The sequence below is a fragment of the Xiphias gladius genome, chromosome 11, assembly GCF_016859285.1.
Source record: "Xiphias gladius isolate SHS-SW01 ecotype Sanya breed wild chromosome 11, ASM1685928v1, whole genome shotgun sequence".
NCBI classification, from domain to species: Eukaryota; Metazoa; Chordata; class Actinopteri; order Istiophoriformes; family Xiphiidae; genus Xiphias; species Xiphias gladius.
In genome coordinates, this window is record NC_053410.1 from 23,489,812 (window position 1) to 23,508,235 (window position 18,424).

The 18,424-nt window shown below is 41.4% G+C and overlaps 1 protein-coding gene across 1 annotated transcript in view; it reads left to right on the forward strand.

The window, feature by feature from the left end:
- The first annotated feature begins 2,262 nt into the window (after window positions 1-2,262).
- Window positions 2,263-18,424, forward strand: part of sertad2b (SERTA domain containing 2b) — a 39,155-nt gene continuing 22,993 nt past the window's right edge. The window contains exon 1 of the mRNA XM_040139156.1: window positions 2,263-2,442. The gene's annotated coding sequence lies outside the window, so the exon portion shown is untranslated. The remainder of the gene's footprint in view (window positions 2,443-18,424) is intronic.

The following is an 18,424-nucleotide window of genomic DNA, read 5'->3' on the forward strand; positions in this document are numbered from 1 at the left end:
ATTTTGCCTAAATGAGTGGATCCTCTGATCGCTGCAATTTCTATTTTTTGTCATTTTGGTGTGACATGTAACAGCAGTAGCAATTTAGACGTAGCAGATACGCAGATGTGAGCGTGTTGGTGTCAACACCTACAGGAGAAGAAAGTAATCACTGCTGCAAATGCAATCTTTTGCCCCCTGCAGGCCATTAATAGTACTGCTTAAGTTTTTTCCTCTCTTATAGATGTTGGTTCCTTTGGGAGAGTTTTAAAGATTTTAAATGATAGCACCTATTAGCACAAATTAAAATAATGGCTAGCATCCAGTGGGCATGAACCTCAAAAAAATGAGTCATACAATTCAGCTCATGGCTGTAAAACACTAACACCACTTTCAGACAGCAGACACGTGTATAGAGACCATACATAGGAGACAGCTGTGACCCAGATTCACTGTCAGCAGAGACTCCAGTCTTCAGTGTCATTTCAAACAATTAACTGAAAACCCTAAGACTTACACTGAATTACATTGATAAAAATAAATAAATAAATAATAATTTACCCGTAACGGTTAACTTTCAGTTTCGCCTCTCTGGCTCTCCATCTGCACACTCCCTCTCATTAGATCCCTCTCTATTTCTCTCTTTCTCTTTCTCTTTTCGTGGTAGGTTGTTAAATGACATTTAAACACTGATATCATTTCCTTCATTTCCGTTCCTGGTAGCAACGCCAGTTCACCAAAGCCTGGCAGCGTCTGACCTACGTCCAACGCTGGTCAAGCGGGGGGGTCATGAAGGAGGGTAGGCCGATGTGGGTTGACCCATATATATGTCACCGTTTTGTTTTGAATGGGATTTAAATATTAGCTTTGAAGATTTTGAAAAACATTTCTTTACCCATCTAAAAAGTCTGCATTGCAGGCCTTAAGGTGCCCTGTGAGGTTTTTATAGTCGACAAAGTTTTCTTCTCCCCTGCCTCTAACGGCCATTTTTACATTTCCTAGCACGTTACCACCAACAACTGTTCAACAGTGACTAGTGTGAAATTTTGGCTTGAATGTAGGCCTTCATGGCATTGCCCCCATGCTCTTGTGGACATACCAACCAGTGGAGCGGTGCTCCACAGCGCTACTAGTAGTCGAAAAACGCCACGGGACAAGTTTAACATTTTTGACTGAGCTTTTTCATCAAACAAGTGAGTCATCACCGACCACAGTTTCCTTTGGACAAATAAAAGGTTCAGCACCCCCTTGTTACTTCTCCAAAGTAGCCAAGAGGACAGAGGTGCGTCTTTGTGTCCGTCGTGTGAGCTCGAAATAAATATTCGTGATGATATTTCGATGTCATTTTAGGTGATTGAATGATGTCCTTGAATGAGGTGTGGGCTTTTTGGAGAAAAAAAAAGAGGAAACAATATGTTGCTTCTTTCCCGTGTTCATTGTGAATGTGATCCAATTCATCTTTCATACTTATAAATATTTGTTCATTTTTATGTCACACATGAATATGTATCACGTATACCCTCCCACTTGCCTCAAATGGTCAAGGGGAAAGATCTGATACATGGACCGGGCGTTGGCGTCCCTTTAAACCCGCACACAGTGGAACTGTGGAGGGCTGCGTGACTGCTCACCACTGTGCCCGTTTCCGCACGACCGCTATTGGCCGCCACCGCTGTGTGGGCGGGACACGACGCTCTGACTCAGCTCTGAGTCACCGCACGACATGTCTGTCACACACACACACACACACACACACACACACACACACACACACACACACACACACACACACACACACACACAAGGCCTGCTGCTGCGTTCGCGGACCGTGCGAATGTATTAAGTTTTAAACTCGTGTCACCTAAAATTCCCTTCTGAGAGGGAAAGAAGTCACAGAATAACCCAAGTCTTCCCAGCGTGTAAAGATTTACAGGCAGATTTAGCAGGGGTAACCAATACGCACGTTTATATATTGTACTATATACTATAGGCCTATGTATAGTTAATTTAGCAGGTATTGTATTGAATTGTTAAACTAAGTATTTAAATGGTAGGTAAACTACTCGAAAGCGAGGAAAAGCTGTAATTTCTCATCGGATTCTGCCTCTAAAATATAAAAAGTGGGCCGATTTTTTTCTGCCCACGGGCAGAGTTGTAGCCTCTCGTGTTTCCTATCTGCCTCATGATACCTGAACGCAGCACCAGTCTGCCTGATCTGACATGACTTCGCATTGGCCGCGATCTGTGACATTGGAGACGCTGGACTGAGCCTGTACGTGGTCAATCAGTTTTGTTTTTTTTTTTGTTTTTTTTTGTTTGTTTGTTTGTTTTTTGGTCAAACAGAAATTAGACACCCCCACAGCGGCGCAGTGAGCTTCCCATCGCAACGAAATCTCGAGGGCCATTTCTTTCAGATCTTTTTTCCCTACTTTAGCACCGTGCTGGACGGATCTGCCATAGAGGGTGAGTGTCTTCAACTGCGTCTTCAACTCTTGAACGGTGCACTGGTGTCCGGCGCTCTCGCTCGTGACGGCAAATGTCGTTTTCTCCGCGGGCACCCCTGCGTCCTTGCGTGCGATCTCACGCGTAGCTCCTCGTTTCAGCACCTCAAACATTTACAAAAAGTAGTAGCTCTTGGTGTGGTAAACACGGGACGTGTGCGCGTCCAATGAACGGACGAGTGTCCCCGCCTGTCTACAGTCAAGGCTTTCTCGAGGCGAAAAGCGCAGCGTGGAATTCCCGTTACGCACTCTTGTATCGCGCTTGACAGTGTACCGTCAAACTGCACTGGGAAAACTATCGTTAATTGGATCTTGCTTATTGTTCAGGGCTAATACGCTACAGAACAAGACCTGTGGTAATGTTCTACATATTAATCGAAGCTGTTCTTCAAATCGGCATACACGTGACACACAGAATACGACTTATTATAATGAAATATTACAATTTGGTAATGGTTGCCCCTTGTACCGACATTCTTCGGTTGCTGATATGGACAGCGGGACCGCCGTAACAATCAGAGTGAATCAATTCTAAAAGTTCACATTATATGGAAATATGTTATGTTCGGCACATTTGTAGGACTTTAAAAAGTCACATGTCTCTGATGATCCGCAAGGAATAACTGAATTTTTCAAAGTGGAGTCCAGCTTGAAAAGGTTTTCCTACTGGAGAGGTCTGACCCTTTTGGAGCTGGACAAACTGGCCACGGTGTGCTCCCGTGTTCTCCGAGGAAAGCAGTGCGCATTGGCTGCTGTAGTTACTGTTGCGGCCGCCTGCGTTATATAACCGAGTTGTCTTTAAGCTCACACGCACCAACGCTGATTGACGGACGTGACCCCGATCTGCCGCCGCGCTGCTCCGGCGCAGCACAGCAGAGCATTCCCTCCTTGGTCCGGATCTATACATTAGAGCAGACTGTGCTAGTGTGTGTGTGTCTGTGTGTGTGTGTGTTTGTGCGCGTGAGTGCTTAGACAGGTACGTGTGGGGTCATCAAGTTCAAACTGAAGGGGAAAATTGTAGGGTTCTGTTATAAGGTTCCTGTAGAGATCTCACGCAGTGGTTGAAAGTAACTCAGTACATTGACTCCAATACTGTACTTAAGTACAATCTTTAGGAACTTTACATGAATGTTTTCATTTAATGCTATTTAATCAATCTCTACATTTTGGGGGGAAATTTGTATTTTCTACATTTATTTGACAGCTATCATTACTAATTATCTTTCAGATTAAGATTTTACATGAAAAGAAAATACAACAACGTGCATTAAACACTACGTATTTGAAGGTTAAACCGGCGGTTTCCAACCTTTTCCGACATGTGACATCTGAGAAAATAAAAAGGAGTCTAGCTGAGGCCTCTTGTCTTGTTTCAGATGCCTATGAGTTGTTATCAGTTCCACCAAACACTGGTTTCCCCCCTAAACTACCCAGATGGTCTCCTTTAAATAAGTGTTTGAAAGAGGTAAAATTATCCACGGGCGGCCTCCTGGTCTTGGAAATTCTTAAAAAGCTTTGAATTATTTGATATTTAAAAGGAGGCTTTAGAAGATATACAATATCTTAAATTTCACTTACAAAATTAAATATTTTCTCTGACATAAGCAGTCTATTTCTAAAGGGTAAAAGGTAGTTATTAAAAATTTTTGTGTAGGATTTTAGCAATGACTGGCTGGAAATTCCCCAGACCTCTGACCTAATATATACATGGAATTTTGATTAATGAGTAATAAGTTAAGTGATTAATCCATCAGTATATTCACCCATCTAGTTTTTTGTGTTAAATGATGAATTGATTATATCACTAGGAGTCATACAGCAGAGAAAGACATAAAAAATGTAATATAGATGCAAATAAATCTTATACATAGTAAATAGTTACCGGCCTATCATCCCTCCTTGGTTTTTATTGGCATCTTTTATACCTTCTTGCTAGTATGATCATGAAACAGATACTAAATGACATGCTATGTGGTATTAAAAGGTCTTAAATTTAACTTGGTGAATACTGCAGAAACCTGAATCCAGTATTACACGAAAGAGCAACAAAAAGTCCAACAAATAAATACACATTTGTGTCGTATACAACAATATATGTGTGTGGCTTACAGGAGCCATTTTTCTGTATAATAAGTACTTTTTACTTAATGAGCACATTTACTTGTAGTGCAGTATTTTTACATTGTGGTCCTGATACTTTTACTCAAGTAAGGCTTAATAATTCCTCCACCACTGTACTCAGGATGGCTTTATAGCTCTTGACAAAATTACTCATGTCGGTCACATGTTCTTTTCTGATAGTAGTACTTTCTGTGGTAGAGTTAACGACGTGCTTATACGTATGTTTTCACAGGATCCATCTAAAATATGTGTGTGCTTTATGTATTGGTACTGAATGAGTCGGTCACTCTGTCTGGCACACGTTGGCCTGGCCTGAATGTATTGGCTGCCGTCAAATGGCCACGGGGGCTGCCAGAACCTTGTCAACGGGATTACACAAGCAACCAGGCTTCTAATTTAGCAGCTAATCCAGATTAAGGTGCCGTGGTTCGTCTGTGTTCCCAGCCTGGGGCTCAGACGCTGCGGCCCGTCTGGCAGGCAGAATCAGTAGCCATCCAGCGTTCCCTGTCCCTGTCTGAACACTGGGACTATACTTTCAGGACCCTAAAATAAGGTCAGGTCCCTACAGTACATCTGAAATCTTTTTTGCTAGCAGAATTCCTAAACCTATGCTGTGAAAAGACTAAATGTGGCCAGAAGAAACTATTACCTACCTATAATCTCAGAAGAATGTTGTTCTTAATGCTGCCTTAATGAATTTTTTATGATTTACGGATATAAATTTGTGATTTCTGGTTGACCTTTGCGCTCAGTTATCATGGTTAAAAAAACTCAAAGATCAAATCTGGACTCACTTTGGTCTATAAATGGCAAACTGTTACATAGCCACACTGAACTGATGCCCATAGTTTGTTCGGAAAATCCACAAGACAGAGCAGGTGGTGCTCCAAGTGAAGGACGGGTGAGTTTTTTTCTCCCCCGACCAAATGAACTGAGCTCAATACGCCAGATCTCAGATAAATCACTCCACAAATGACATGTGATTGCAGGTCAAAATCTAAAGGAAACACCTCAATAAGCCACAGAGTGTCTCAAAATTTCTGAGCATGAAGGTGGGCACCTGTGGCCCTAGACTGTCGGGAAGAAGAGACCAGTGCTTGGAGAGACCGTCCCCCATAATTTCAGGATCTGTTCCAGCCTTGTGTACGCTCAAAATGTCCTCGAACAGGACACTAAACTCATGCTTGCTTACTTATTTTAGGTTATACATATCCACTGCATTCTTGATGTTGATATACAAATATGAAATAATGTCATCATCTGTGGTGAAAATTTTGCCTTTTCTGTCTGATATAGGGGGATATACGAAGTTTACCAACTTCAAAATAGCGCTCTTTGTAGGGCCAGGGACAGTTGCCGTATTTCTCTCTGAGCTTGAAACCACTAACTGGTGGTTGGTGGTTCTATTTTTTTTTTTTTGTTTTTTTTTTGACCTTCTCCTTTTAATGCATTTGGCATCCAGTATGGAGAATGTGATAGAGAGACTGACAGAGAGAGAGAGAGAGAGAGAGAGAGAGGGAAAGCTCTGTGAACTATAAATAGACAGTGGGAGAGTGGTTGTGATGATAGCATCACCACACAATAATCCCACAGTAGGACTGGCATTACTCCACTGCGCTACACTAGCTAAGAGTGAACAGGTATCCCCTCTAATTTCCCCTGTAAACATGGTTATCTGGTGAACCTGACCCTCTGCTCAGTTTCTCTGCGTGTAGATGCCGTATTAAGCTTGTTAGTAAGGACCTGTGGGTAAAGGGGCATGTTTCACTCAGGCCCAAACAGTCTAAGCTCAGAATAATCCTTTTAATTTTGTAGCGTGCAGGGGCTAACAGGTCAGTCAGAGAGCAAGCGGAGGTGCAGATAATGTTCCTGCAATACTGTGGGCTTTGATTGGCCATTTGTTGAATGTCATGCTGAACCCTGACTGCGGATCCCATTGGCTGTCACTCACCAACTAGATATTGGCTATCATCGGCTTCAGCCCCAGACATTGCTTTTAATCTGGGGAAACTTGTCTTTGTTTAGACAAGTTTCAAGACAAGTTTTAAAATAATTAAGAAGCTCACAAAAAGCCTCTTACAGTATTGTTGTAGCATTGACCGTTTGCTAAGACCAGCCCCCTTTAATTACTGATGCTATGCCTGTCTTGCTGTCCATTTGCGGCTGTACAGCTGCAGTTAACAATGATAAATGGCAAATACTGTATTTTGGGTGGCAGATTTACCAGCTGAAATGCTTACTAATTTTGAAAACAATGGGTCTTGAATATAAACAGAGCTAGACAAAAGCAGCTTCTCATTTCTAGCCTGTGAACATCAATTGTACCTGCTGAAATGACAGCTGTCGCTAGCAGGTTTGATCAGCTGTCGCTAGCTAGCTAATTTAGCTAACATTAGCTCCACGTATAGGTTAAAAACCCAGGATTTATTGTTTCCAGCTGACTCGTTTTAAAACAAGAAGCTTGTAAAAAGTCTTCATCCTCAAAAGTTGATGATCCATGTAAAAACAAACTGCATTTTTCTTGCATTGCAGTGTAGAGCTAGTGCTAGTATTGTAAGTATGATAAGGAAAATTTTAAGATCATTTCTTTCTAGCATAATCCTGGTTGGTTGTTTAGCTTACTTGTTCGTAGTTTCAAACAGTATGTTTCACTTTTAATGTTGCAAGAGAGATGGGTTTTAGGATGAGAATTAATTGTGTCTGGCATACGTAATGCCATCTTGGGTAACGTGGCTGAGGTTGCCGGAATGTAAACTTCTCTAAATCCAGTAAGGAGTAAGTCAGAGCCACTCCCATTAGCTTGAACTCATGGCATCCAGGACTGGCTTCCAGTGGTGAGATACTGCACAATGCATGTATGAGTTGGGACTGAGCTTTATTTAACGTAACCTCTCAGCTCACAAAGTAATGTGGTTAAGTTAATGATTGCTGCATGATAAACGACCCATTAATATTGTAGCAAGTAAGCTAGTTAGCTTGACATGCAAATGTTTGCATCCTATGTTAGAGCTGACAGACACACTGTGTATTCCTTACATTTATGCCGCTGTGTTTTTGGTTTTGTACAAGGCAAATAAATAAATAAATAAAAAATTAAAAAAATAAAACATGCTTTGAAGGTGGCGTTTCTCTTAATTTAGTGTAAACATAATAAAGCTTGTACTTTCTTTGTAACACGTGAGACAACTTGATCAAATTCCTGTTGCAGCAACTCTTTCATTTTCACTTATATTCTGCAGATTTTTGCAATTTGTGACTAATTAAGTCATAAGTCAGCAATGGATGAAGGTTTTTATGACACTGAAATGTACAGTTCATATTGTGTAGGATTTACAGCAGCATTTGCACTGTTATCAGCAATGTTTGAAAGGAAGTGGAAGTGCAAAGATGAGACATGCAGCTTTAATGTTTCCCATCAATCCACCTTCACAATAGGGTATTTAGTGTTTGTATGTGTGTGTGTGTGTGTGTGTGTGTGTGTGTGTGTGTGTGTGTGTGTGTGTGTGTGTGTGTGTGGCAGCTATACTATATACATATATATGTATATATGTATATATATATATATATATAGATAGATAGATATACACACACAGACACACACTATTAAAACCACTTAGCGGTTTTAAGGTTGTGGCTTATCAGTCTATACTCTCAGTGCCTTCACTTTGAGCAGTGTTCACCATCACTCCACCCCTTCAGGCACTGACCTCCTTTTCACTATTTACACAAGCAGCACCTTTTCTTGCTCCTTTCCTTCTCTTTCTCTCTCACATACTAACTGTGTTTGTGTGTGTGTGTGTGTGTGTGTGTGTGTGAGAGTTTCACCTCATCCAGCTTTACCTAAAAAAATCACACAATAAACTTTGACACATTATGAGGAAAAAACTGAAGGAAACACAAGACATTTTCACAAACTAGGCTTTATGTGTAATGCCTTCTCTGTGCTTGGATGTACTCTGTAAATTTGTAGAATGTGGATATGTCAAACATTTATTTCTGTGATAAGTGCTTCACTACACGATTGCATGAATGCTAGTCAGGAATTGGTTAGAAAGGCAGACTGAAATCTATATATACTATACACGCATACAGACACACACACACACACACACATACACACATATGATCGGTTAAAAATAGAATTAGGCATGGAAGCTCATACATAGTTGTTTGGCAGAGAAATTCCAACTCAAGGTCAAGTTAGCTTTTCCTAGAGCTTTCAAGGACATGGTCTCCATCAGCAGATTTGCACAGCTGTGAGATGGATGTATTGACATGCTAGCTTAGTACCTGATTTCATCCGTAAAACTTTCAGGACTTCTCATCTGTGCTGGTTTAATAGTTACACCGATATGGTTGAAAGCCCTGACAAACACTTGAAAGAGGACCTCGAGTTGGTATTGTTTTGTTACATTATTTGAATTGTTGTTTTCTTTTTCTTTTTAAATATAATATAGTTGTAACAATGTTGATAACAGCTCACAAGCTGCTCAGTTTTAATTGCTCATTTATATTTTTTACTTAAACATTTATTTATTTGTGTTTTAATTATTAAAATCATTACTTAGATATATTTATCCAACAAGCAACAGTGTTTAAATAGGTGCTTTAAAAAATAAGATGTTGTTAAAATACTGTCATTATAAGCAACATTTTAGCTCCTAGGACAGGCCTGATAATATAAGAAAGATTGATTACAACGTTGTATTACATTCTGTTTTCCACTGTACTTACAGTAAGTTTATGATGTGCATCCCAATGCACTTAGCATCTAATGACCGAGGAAGTATTGTTCTGTATTCGGAGATCCCGAGGCAAATACTGTAGGCTGTACATGCAGAACACACACACACACACACACACACACACACACACACAAACACGCACAGAAGTAAACATGGACAGGGGGATCGGATGTCAGGAGAGCAGCGTTTGCAGAGCAGGCCTCTTAACAGGAGCCAAAAGAAAATAGTATTGGTAATGGATAAGGCTGCATTCAAAGAGAGGATAGATAGATAGATAGATAGATATATGGATAAGCTAGTGGACCGTGTAAGGTCAATGTGTGAAATTGAGGATGTAGTTGAAAACTGTTGTGGAACCGCTATAAACAGCTACTTTAAATAGAAAGTAGCTAAAGTTGCTAAATGTAGCTAGATGATGTAATATGCTAATTAGCATATTCATGACATCATTGCGTCATATTTGCATCCTGCCTAGTGTGAGCTGGTTTCAGCCGTTAATTTGTCTGCTTCTTCTCTGCGCTCACATATACAGTATTTTAATACAGCCGAATTCCCAATATAGCTGTTCTCATTTACATGTTTTTCTGTTTCGGTTGTCAGACAACGGGACAAGTATGAAACAGTGACTGAAACGTGGCCAATTCATGATACATGTTCACCAGCAGTCACTTCCTGACCCTTTCCAAGCTGCTGCTCTACACTGTTGAAATCCTGATTTTATAACCACGTCGTCTGACAAAATCACCACACACTTAAGTTAGACAACGGCTGTCCTGTGCTTTCGGCTATATTTACCCGGAAAATGATCACTCAGAGAGAGTTAGAAGCTCATTCATGTCTATGCAGCTGCCGTGCGGTCAGTTGAATCAGACGCATAGAGGTGTGCCTGTGGAGGGAAAGCCTCACCACGCACTTGCAGAGCAATAATGGCGACTCTCTTCTATGGAAAGTAGGTAAGATTTGTCCAAAAGGTCACTAGCTCTGTCGCCGAGTACTTTTTTGGAAAAAAGCCACTAAATGGGTATGAAAAGGTGGTAATTCCTGCAACAAAGGTGCCAAGTTGGCAACATTACCTGTAAACGCCCCCCTGATAACGTAATAGAAACTGTTTGCGCCAATTCATTATGAAAGAGCAACGGCCAATGGGGAAACTCCAACTCTCGAGCTGGCTGACCAATGGTGTAACTTAATCACTCAGTCACGGACATTCGCCTCTGTAAGGCTGGCCGCGCTCCAGCCAATAAAAGCTGACCCAAATGTTAATGGTAGTTCAGTCGTTTCCTTTATTCTGCCTTATGCAGTTCCATCTATGAATCTCCTGAAACACCGAAAATGTGGAATTACAGAGTGAGTGTCCATGAATTCATTATTTTAGACTTGAACACAGAGTCGAAATGAGCTGTTAATGTGGGCAATTTTGCAGTGCCCGTTGGGAAAAGTCCCCCCCCCCCACACACACACACAGATGTTGAGTTGCTGAGATCTTATCATGTTACCTCCCTCAGCTCAGTGACTCATTGCTCCACTACCTGTATAGTAGTCTATGTTACATCATGTACTCTGTTGGAATACCCCCTCCCACACATCTCGTCCTCCCACTCTGTGTGTGTGACGGTGAGAATATGCTGTTCAGTGCCTAACACCACAGTGTAGCCTCACAGATTGAGAGAGCAGTTAAACATTAAACATTTGAACGCACCGTGTTTCTTGCACCCAATAACGTGTAAGTCCAGGACCTGGGTTATTTTGATGCTGATCACAGAGTTCCGATCTGATGAACATTTGGAATGTTGCATGTTGTAAATAGAAACGATCACTGAAATGAGGTTCCCAGTTAAAAAGAGCTACTCGTCTTAGTTGTCAGATGTTACGTGTGAACATTGCGTTTGGCAAGTGGCTCCAGAATTCTGTTGTTTACAAGTTTAGTCAGGCCTCCTTCATGATTTATTCATATTAAGTTCAGTGATTCAAGATGAGTCACCTTTGATCACATCTCTTGAACGCACCCCTCTCTAACTCAAAGGTTGTTGAGTGAGAATAAATCAAAAAGTAAGTATCATAAAAAGTAGCGCACGAAAAAGCTTCATGAATTCTTGACAGGCTCACAGTATCAGATTTGAACCATCAATCTGTTCAGTTTATCTGCTTTCAAAGAGCAAAAATGTAGCTCTTCAGTCTCACTTATCGAATGTACTGTAGCCTGTAGGATCCCATATTCCTTCAGCAAACTGGATGCATTTTAATATCAACGCAGATCCAGGATCCAGGATCCATCTAGTCTACAGCCACAGTGGCGGTCCCGTGAGTGTGTCCTCACACAGTGTTTTGAGCTAAATGCTGATGTCAGCATCTTAACATGCTTACAGTGACAACATTACTCTGCTGCTATGTTATATGTCATTAGTTTTGCAATTGTTTGGTCATAAGTATTGGACGAATTAAAACTTTGAGCTATTGATGGTTCTAGATGTAATCAAGTTTCAGTCTGATGTGTCCTTTAATTGTCAAGCGGCCCTTAATAATTCCCTTTACAGTGGCTGTGATGTGATAAAAAAAAGTTGGAATATGTGGGTATGGATGATGGATGGTTGGACATTCATCTGAGTCGTCTTCACTTTTTACTAATAAGCTATGTAAGCAGTTCCAAGTGCCCTGTGGACATTTTAACCTTGGATTTCACCTCTCAGCTTAAATTCAGGCTGCACTAGCCCTCTAAATGGTGGAGGCTTTTAGGCTCATATGCAGCCTGAGAGCAAGAGCTGCAGTAACAAATATTGTAAATATGGAATAATACCTCTGCATGCTTAATTTCATTTTGATTTACAGTAAATAGTCTCCTAAAAAAACACTGAAAATGAACATCAATCAAAGATATGGCGGTGAAGGACAGTGCATTTCTTTAAGTTCAGTTACAAGTACAAAATTACCCTCCAAAGAAACTGTATGTAATTTTAAGAAAAGATGCTGCAGTATACAATTATACTAAAGCAATTTACATAGAATTTCTATTATTTTTGTTGGGCTACCAGTATTTCACAAAGCACAACAGCCTAGATTGATATAAATATAAATAAATACAGGAAGTAATAATAATCTAAAATATACACCCTTGGTAGCTGTGCTCCTGCGGCACTGGGGGCAAAACAAAGTCAAAACACCAAGTTTTGGATCTGTTCTTTGAACAAGACAAGTGACAGTTTACATGTACTGTCATTACTGTAACTGTATGACTTGTGTATAGAACTTTTGGGGTATTTTTATGAGTCAGTAACTGAACATTTTTCTTTGTACTTTCCTTGCAAAGTAACATTTTTGTCGCCATGTTCCATCACCTCTTGCTCCGCGGTACACGTTGTGTGCAAAGCTTCTTTGTCTTCTCAGTCCCTGTTTGCAGAAGCGTGTCCTAAGATATGTGTATGCTGAGAGTGTTTACTGAGATATTGAAACCGTGTTGCTTGTTTAAATAGCAGATACTGAGAGTGTATACTAATACGGTGTACATACATAAAAGTGTGTACAAAGTCTATATTGAGGGCAGTCTGTACTCCCAATTGCCTCTACAGTACTGCACACAGTGCAGTGTACCGTCACTTACACAGTATTGCATAAGAGACAATAGTACCCAGACTGAAACAATCCAGCTATGGCAAATGCTGAATGAGTGAGGGACTGTTAGCAGACCAGCTCTGATATTGGGATATTTGGCTTGCAGGTGCTGTATGATTATGGCCTAATAATTATATACTTTTTTTTTTACATTGCTTTGTCAACTTGGCAGCCATTCAACAGACTGGTATCTGTGTCAGTGGTGCAGAGTAGCATTTGTGGAGATTACTGTTTTGGTCTCTGACTGAATGATGATGCGTGTAACACCATAATTTGGGCTTTGTGTGGAAGCAAGTAGTGTGTACTCGGGGTGGCGAACTCACAAAGCTGGTCGTCCATGCACATAGAGCACACAGCTGAAGCAGGTGGATCGCTGCTCTGGTAGGAAAGTTGTTTGATTCTGCTGCATGGTCTGCATTGCTCCCTCGCGAGGACAAAGTCAGACTGTGCATTGCAGTGGCTCCCAACTTCGGGGGTTTCGGTTCCCAGAGAGGTGTCGCGAAAAATCTGAGGGGTCACAAGAGAATTAAGAAGATAGGAAAGAAAAGGGAAAAAACATAAATGCTAAATAATTTTTTTTTTCTCTGGATTTTATCACATCCGTGCATTTTCTGGTGAAATACCGGTGAATTTCTCTCCTTAGGGCTCTCAATTCATTGATATTACATAAAGTTAAAGGGGCCAATCACTCTGTGAGTGACCTGCTCACTACTCGTGGACATGCGACCTGTGAAAATGGGTAGAAAGTAAGTATTGCTTAGTTACGAAAGATCGCAAGCCAAATAGGTTATGAACCAGTGGTTCATATTGTCTCCCAAACTGACAGTTAAGCAGGGTTTGCACTTTAATTTTATGTTTCTGTTTTATTTGACCCCATTGCTTACTCCCAGAGGAGCAAAGTGTATACTTTATATTTATCACAACTTGCAGATTGGGCTTTGCACACTGCGAAAAAAGATACAAATAACACATAGACATTCTATATGATCAAATGCACTTGTGTGTGCACGTGTGTCTTGGCTGAAGTTGTCTGTTCAGTAATTAATGAGGAGGACAGTAAACCCATGCCTCTGCCGTGTAAGGATCGTGTGTGTGTGTGTGTGTGTGTGTTTGTGTTTGTGGGCAGGTGTTTGTGTTTGTTCTGGGTTGTATTGTGGTTCTTTGTGTCTACTGGGACAGGTGTTGGGCCAGCTTGCAGGGTCAAGCTGGATTTGGTTAAGACTGTAGTAAACTCGACTGGGAACGTGCTGGTTTAGCTTTGAACTGAACCAAACTAGAACACGTTGGACTAGCCTGAGCTCAGGTGGGCTGGACTGGGCTTGACAGGTCTAGCCTGGAAGTAGAGTGATGCTTGAGCAGTGTGTTAAGAGTGGATGAGTCTAGACTGGATTCAGTTCAGATCATTTTTCCCCTATTTTCCATCCTATTTGCTGTTATGTTCCCAAAGGCTGCAGAAGTGACTCACATTCTCAGGTTTTCCACACTGTTTTGCTTCCAGAAAATCTCAGGCCATTTCACTTTGCCTGTATTTGTTTGTTTGAGTGGTTTGGGCTGAAAAAGCTTGGAAGCAAAGCATTTTTCTTACAGGTTTGGTTTGGCTCACAATCCCTGTGACGAAGGAGAAAGTTAAACTAAATATTTAGTAGTCAGGTTTGTTTTTTCCCCTCCAGTCATTGCTTTGCTCTGACTGCTTTCCCTCTGATTTTATATGATGAATTTTGTTTTGTTGAACAATAGCAGCTCTTTTACTCTTCTTGCAGGAGCTGTCTCCCAAAATCGGTTGCTGGATCTCTTTGTTTGTGTGTTCATGCATCGAACGTTACAGCAACAAATGAAAATGCATAATAAAACTGTCTGGATGTGGTCTGTAACATGTATGACTTTTTTAGTCTGTGTGCAGGATGCGCAGATTCCCATGTATCACAGAAATATATGGTACTTGGGTTACATTTTATGGCTGACAAACCCACCGATGGTTGTCGTCTTGTTTGTGAGTGAGTAAGTGGACCTTGAGCTAAAAAATTTTTTTCATCAAACTACTTTTTACGTGGTCGAGAACAGACTTTTAAACTCATCAAAAACCTGCTTTCAGATCTTTTGACCACATCTCACAGTCTTCATTCAGCAAATGGGACTGGAAGTAAGATTTTAATGTCCTGTCTGATCCGTCTTTGTCCACTGACTCCTGGATGAAGATCTTTGACCTCTTCCCTGCAGAGGCTGTGACTGGTTTTGGTCAGGTGTTCATAGACAGCTGATGATATCTGTTTCTGTTGATTTAGTCTCTTGTCCAGGATCCTTGCTATTTCACAGATGTAGCATTCCCCACAGCTGTCACATTTGATGTCATACACCTCTCCAGTCTTCCTCTCAGGGGACTGGAGAGTGTCTTTGTTGTGTCTTTCGGGTGAACCAGCAGAGATCTCACTGTGTTGACTGGTTTGTTGTAAGCGCCCACTACTACTGATATGAATACCTTAGCTAGATGTTCCGGCAGTACAACCACGTATAGTCCCACTGAGATACTCAGAGTATGGCTCCTGTTTGCTTAGCAGGGACCATCTCGGTCTGAAGTCGTCATCCACTCATTGTAACTGACCGCACTTGGGTCATTTGAAGGCCGTGAGACGAGGTTTTGGACCTTTGAGCTGAATTATTTTGTTACATACGCTGTCCAGAGACGTCAAGAATAAATTTCCATATTCAACAAAAATAGTTTATATTTTCAAGTTATAATGAGGTGGTGTGGTTTGAAAACATTTGATGTGTAACAGAAAATTAAAACAAAACAAATTAAACAAAATTAAGGAGGTGTATTCAAGCCAGTGAAAGTTGTAAAGGTACCAACAATAGTTTGTTACATTCACTGCTGTATTCCATTACAATTCTCAGTGCTACGACCGATCTGATTCACAAGCTGAATCTGGTCTGAAACACCCAAAGCTTCTGAAGGTGCAAAGTCACAGCCAGTCACGGTCAAGGCCGGGCCAACCAGGGAAAGTGGGCAACTGTAGTGATTTCTAGCTCAATTTCAAGCATTTCATTCAGGGGAATACTCTGAAGAGGTCAAAACTTCAGCAACCCTTGGAGTGCAAAGAACAAGTTTATGGTGAGACCAGTGCATTCCAGCATTCAGCCATTCATCCAAATTGTGTAACTGGCCCAGCCCAAGCAATTTGTTTTTGAAAAGTCAATTAACAGCAGATTTGTTTGTTAATACTTTATGCACCACTAAAGCATATTATAAACTTAAATGAAGGGGCTTTATGGCAACACCTGCATCATTAATTAATCTTGAGGACCCATCTTGTAGAGGGGCCCTGATTTAAGATCTAGTTTTAAGGCCTTTATTATTTCAGCTTGTATTCTGCTTAAATAGTAAATGTTATGAAACAAATCTGTGCTTAATACAGGCCGAATGCAGACAGAATGGAAAAAAGGGGGTCAATAGCCCCCTACTGTGTTAATCCAACCCTGGTCATTCCACAATTAAGGGTTACTGTGATTTCTGGTCACTTACTTCCATGGTGAAAAGTGTTTTGGATGATGGAAGCCTACAGGTTTCTCAGTTTTATTTTGGTTGAGGACACTGGTTGCATTATATCTATAACTTCCATCTTAGGTTCATTTTTTGAGTTCAAACCTCTATTTCATATAACTACCCAAGTGACTGCAACAAATTAGCAGTATTTCTGATGTCTGTCAGAAGCATTCTTCAGAAATCCTGAAACACATGGCAGATGAAGCATATAGAAGGAAAGTCAATAGTTACAGTAGTCAGAGGACTTTGTCACAAAATAACTCCTGGAATGCACTTGGCCATCACACACACTGATGATATGTAAGAGAGGATCTCAGGGTGGAGTTTGGTTTTAAGTGCACACAAAACTGTGCAGGTTTCCTGAGCTGTGATGTGCTACAGGCTACTTACAGGATTTAAGATAACAATCGAGCTCTCTGTTTTGCTGCTGGGTTGTAGTTTCCATGTATGAACATTATGCGATTGAGTGTGTGTGAGCACCACAAACACAAACGGTGCATTCACTCTCCGCTTTGTGTCGACTTCTCTTTCGGACCAACACATGTTTTTATGTTTTTCTCCCAAATATGTTTTTTGAGAGCAGAGTGTGGACAAAGGACTGGGTGTCTGGAGAGGGTGCTGGGGAGGGGAGAAGGGGATGATGGGTGGGGGACTGGAGGAAGGGATGATGGGTGGGAGTCTGCAGGGGACGGCTGGCTGCCTGGCTGTGTTTATGGATGTGAGTTTGGGGGGGCAAAGTTGGGGTGGGGTGCCTGTGTGTGTGTGTGTGTGTGTACATGGTTGTGTGGACAAATTTTGGTTTGAAACCACTGTCGTGAGGACATTTTGGCTGGTCCTCACAACTTAAAAGGGCTGTTTTAGGGTTAAGACTTGGTTTTAGGTTTGGGTTGGGGTCAGGCATTTAGGTGTGATGGTCAAGGTTAGGGTAAGGGGCTAGCGAATGCATTATGTCAATGAGTGTCCACACAATTAACGTAAGACGAGTATGTGTATGCGTGTGTGTGTGTGTGTGTGTGTGTGTGTGTGTGTGTGTGTGTGTGTGTGTGTGTGTGTGTGTGTGTGTGTGCGTGTGTGTGTATGTGTGTGTGTGTGTGTGTTCGTGCATTAATTTGCGTATGTGTGTGTGTGTTTTAGAACATGCATGTTCTCATTTGCTTGTGAACCTGACTGTGTGTACGCATTGCCTGCCTGTTTGTAGGCTTGTGTGTGTGTGTGTGTGTGTGTGTGTGTGTGTGTGTGTGTGTGTGTGTGTGTGTGTGTGTTCTTTTGTTTTGCTCTGGGTTGCTGGGTGATGGGACCAGCTGGGAGGGCTGAAGCCATTCACTTCCCTTCTGCTACCCTGAAGGCAGCCAGCAGGGAGGGAGGAAGGGAAAGAGGGGGTCGAAAGAATGAAAAAGAGGAGAAAAGCGAGGAGTGTGTGGAGGGGGTTGTTTTATCTCTCATTGCAAAGAGATAGAGAGGGACCGATTGCAATCAGACAAAAGAGAAAGAAACTGACAGCAAAAGCAGAGACGTGAGGAAGTTTTGAACGCAGCTCAGAGTGAATGAAAAGATTCACGAAGGAAGGAGTGAGGGGGGCTGAGGGAGGGAAAGTGTGTCAGGCTGAATCGTGATAGAGCAGCGGAGCTGACTCAGCCAGTCTGGTCTGGCGTAGGAGGGCAGTAGCAGGGGAAGAAGTCACATCATACTGTGCACGTAACTGGATTACTGTAATCAGATTACTTTTTTCAAGTAAATCAACACACAAAAACATTTGCATAGAAATAAATTGATAGAAACTGATAACTCTAGTCTTTAAAACATAAAACAGGATTAGAATAATCTGATTGAAGAACAGGATGGTGACTAAAATTCTTATTATTGTTATTCTACAGTGATCTGATTGCAACACGAGTAGAGAAACGGTTCTGTCTCTGATAACATGGAATAAT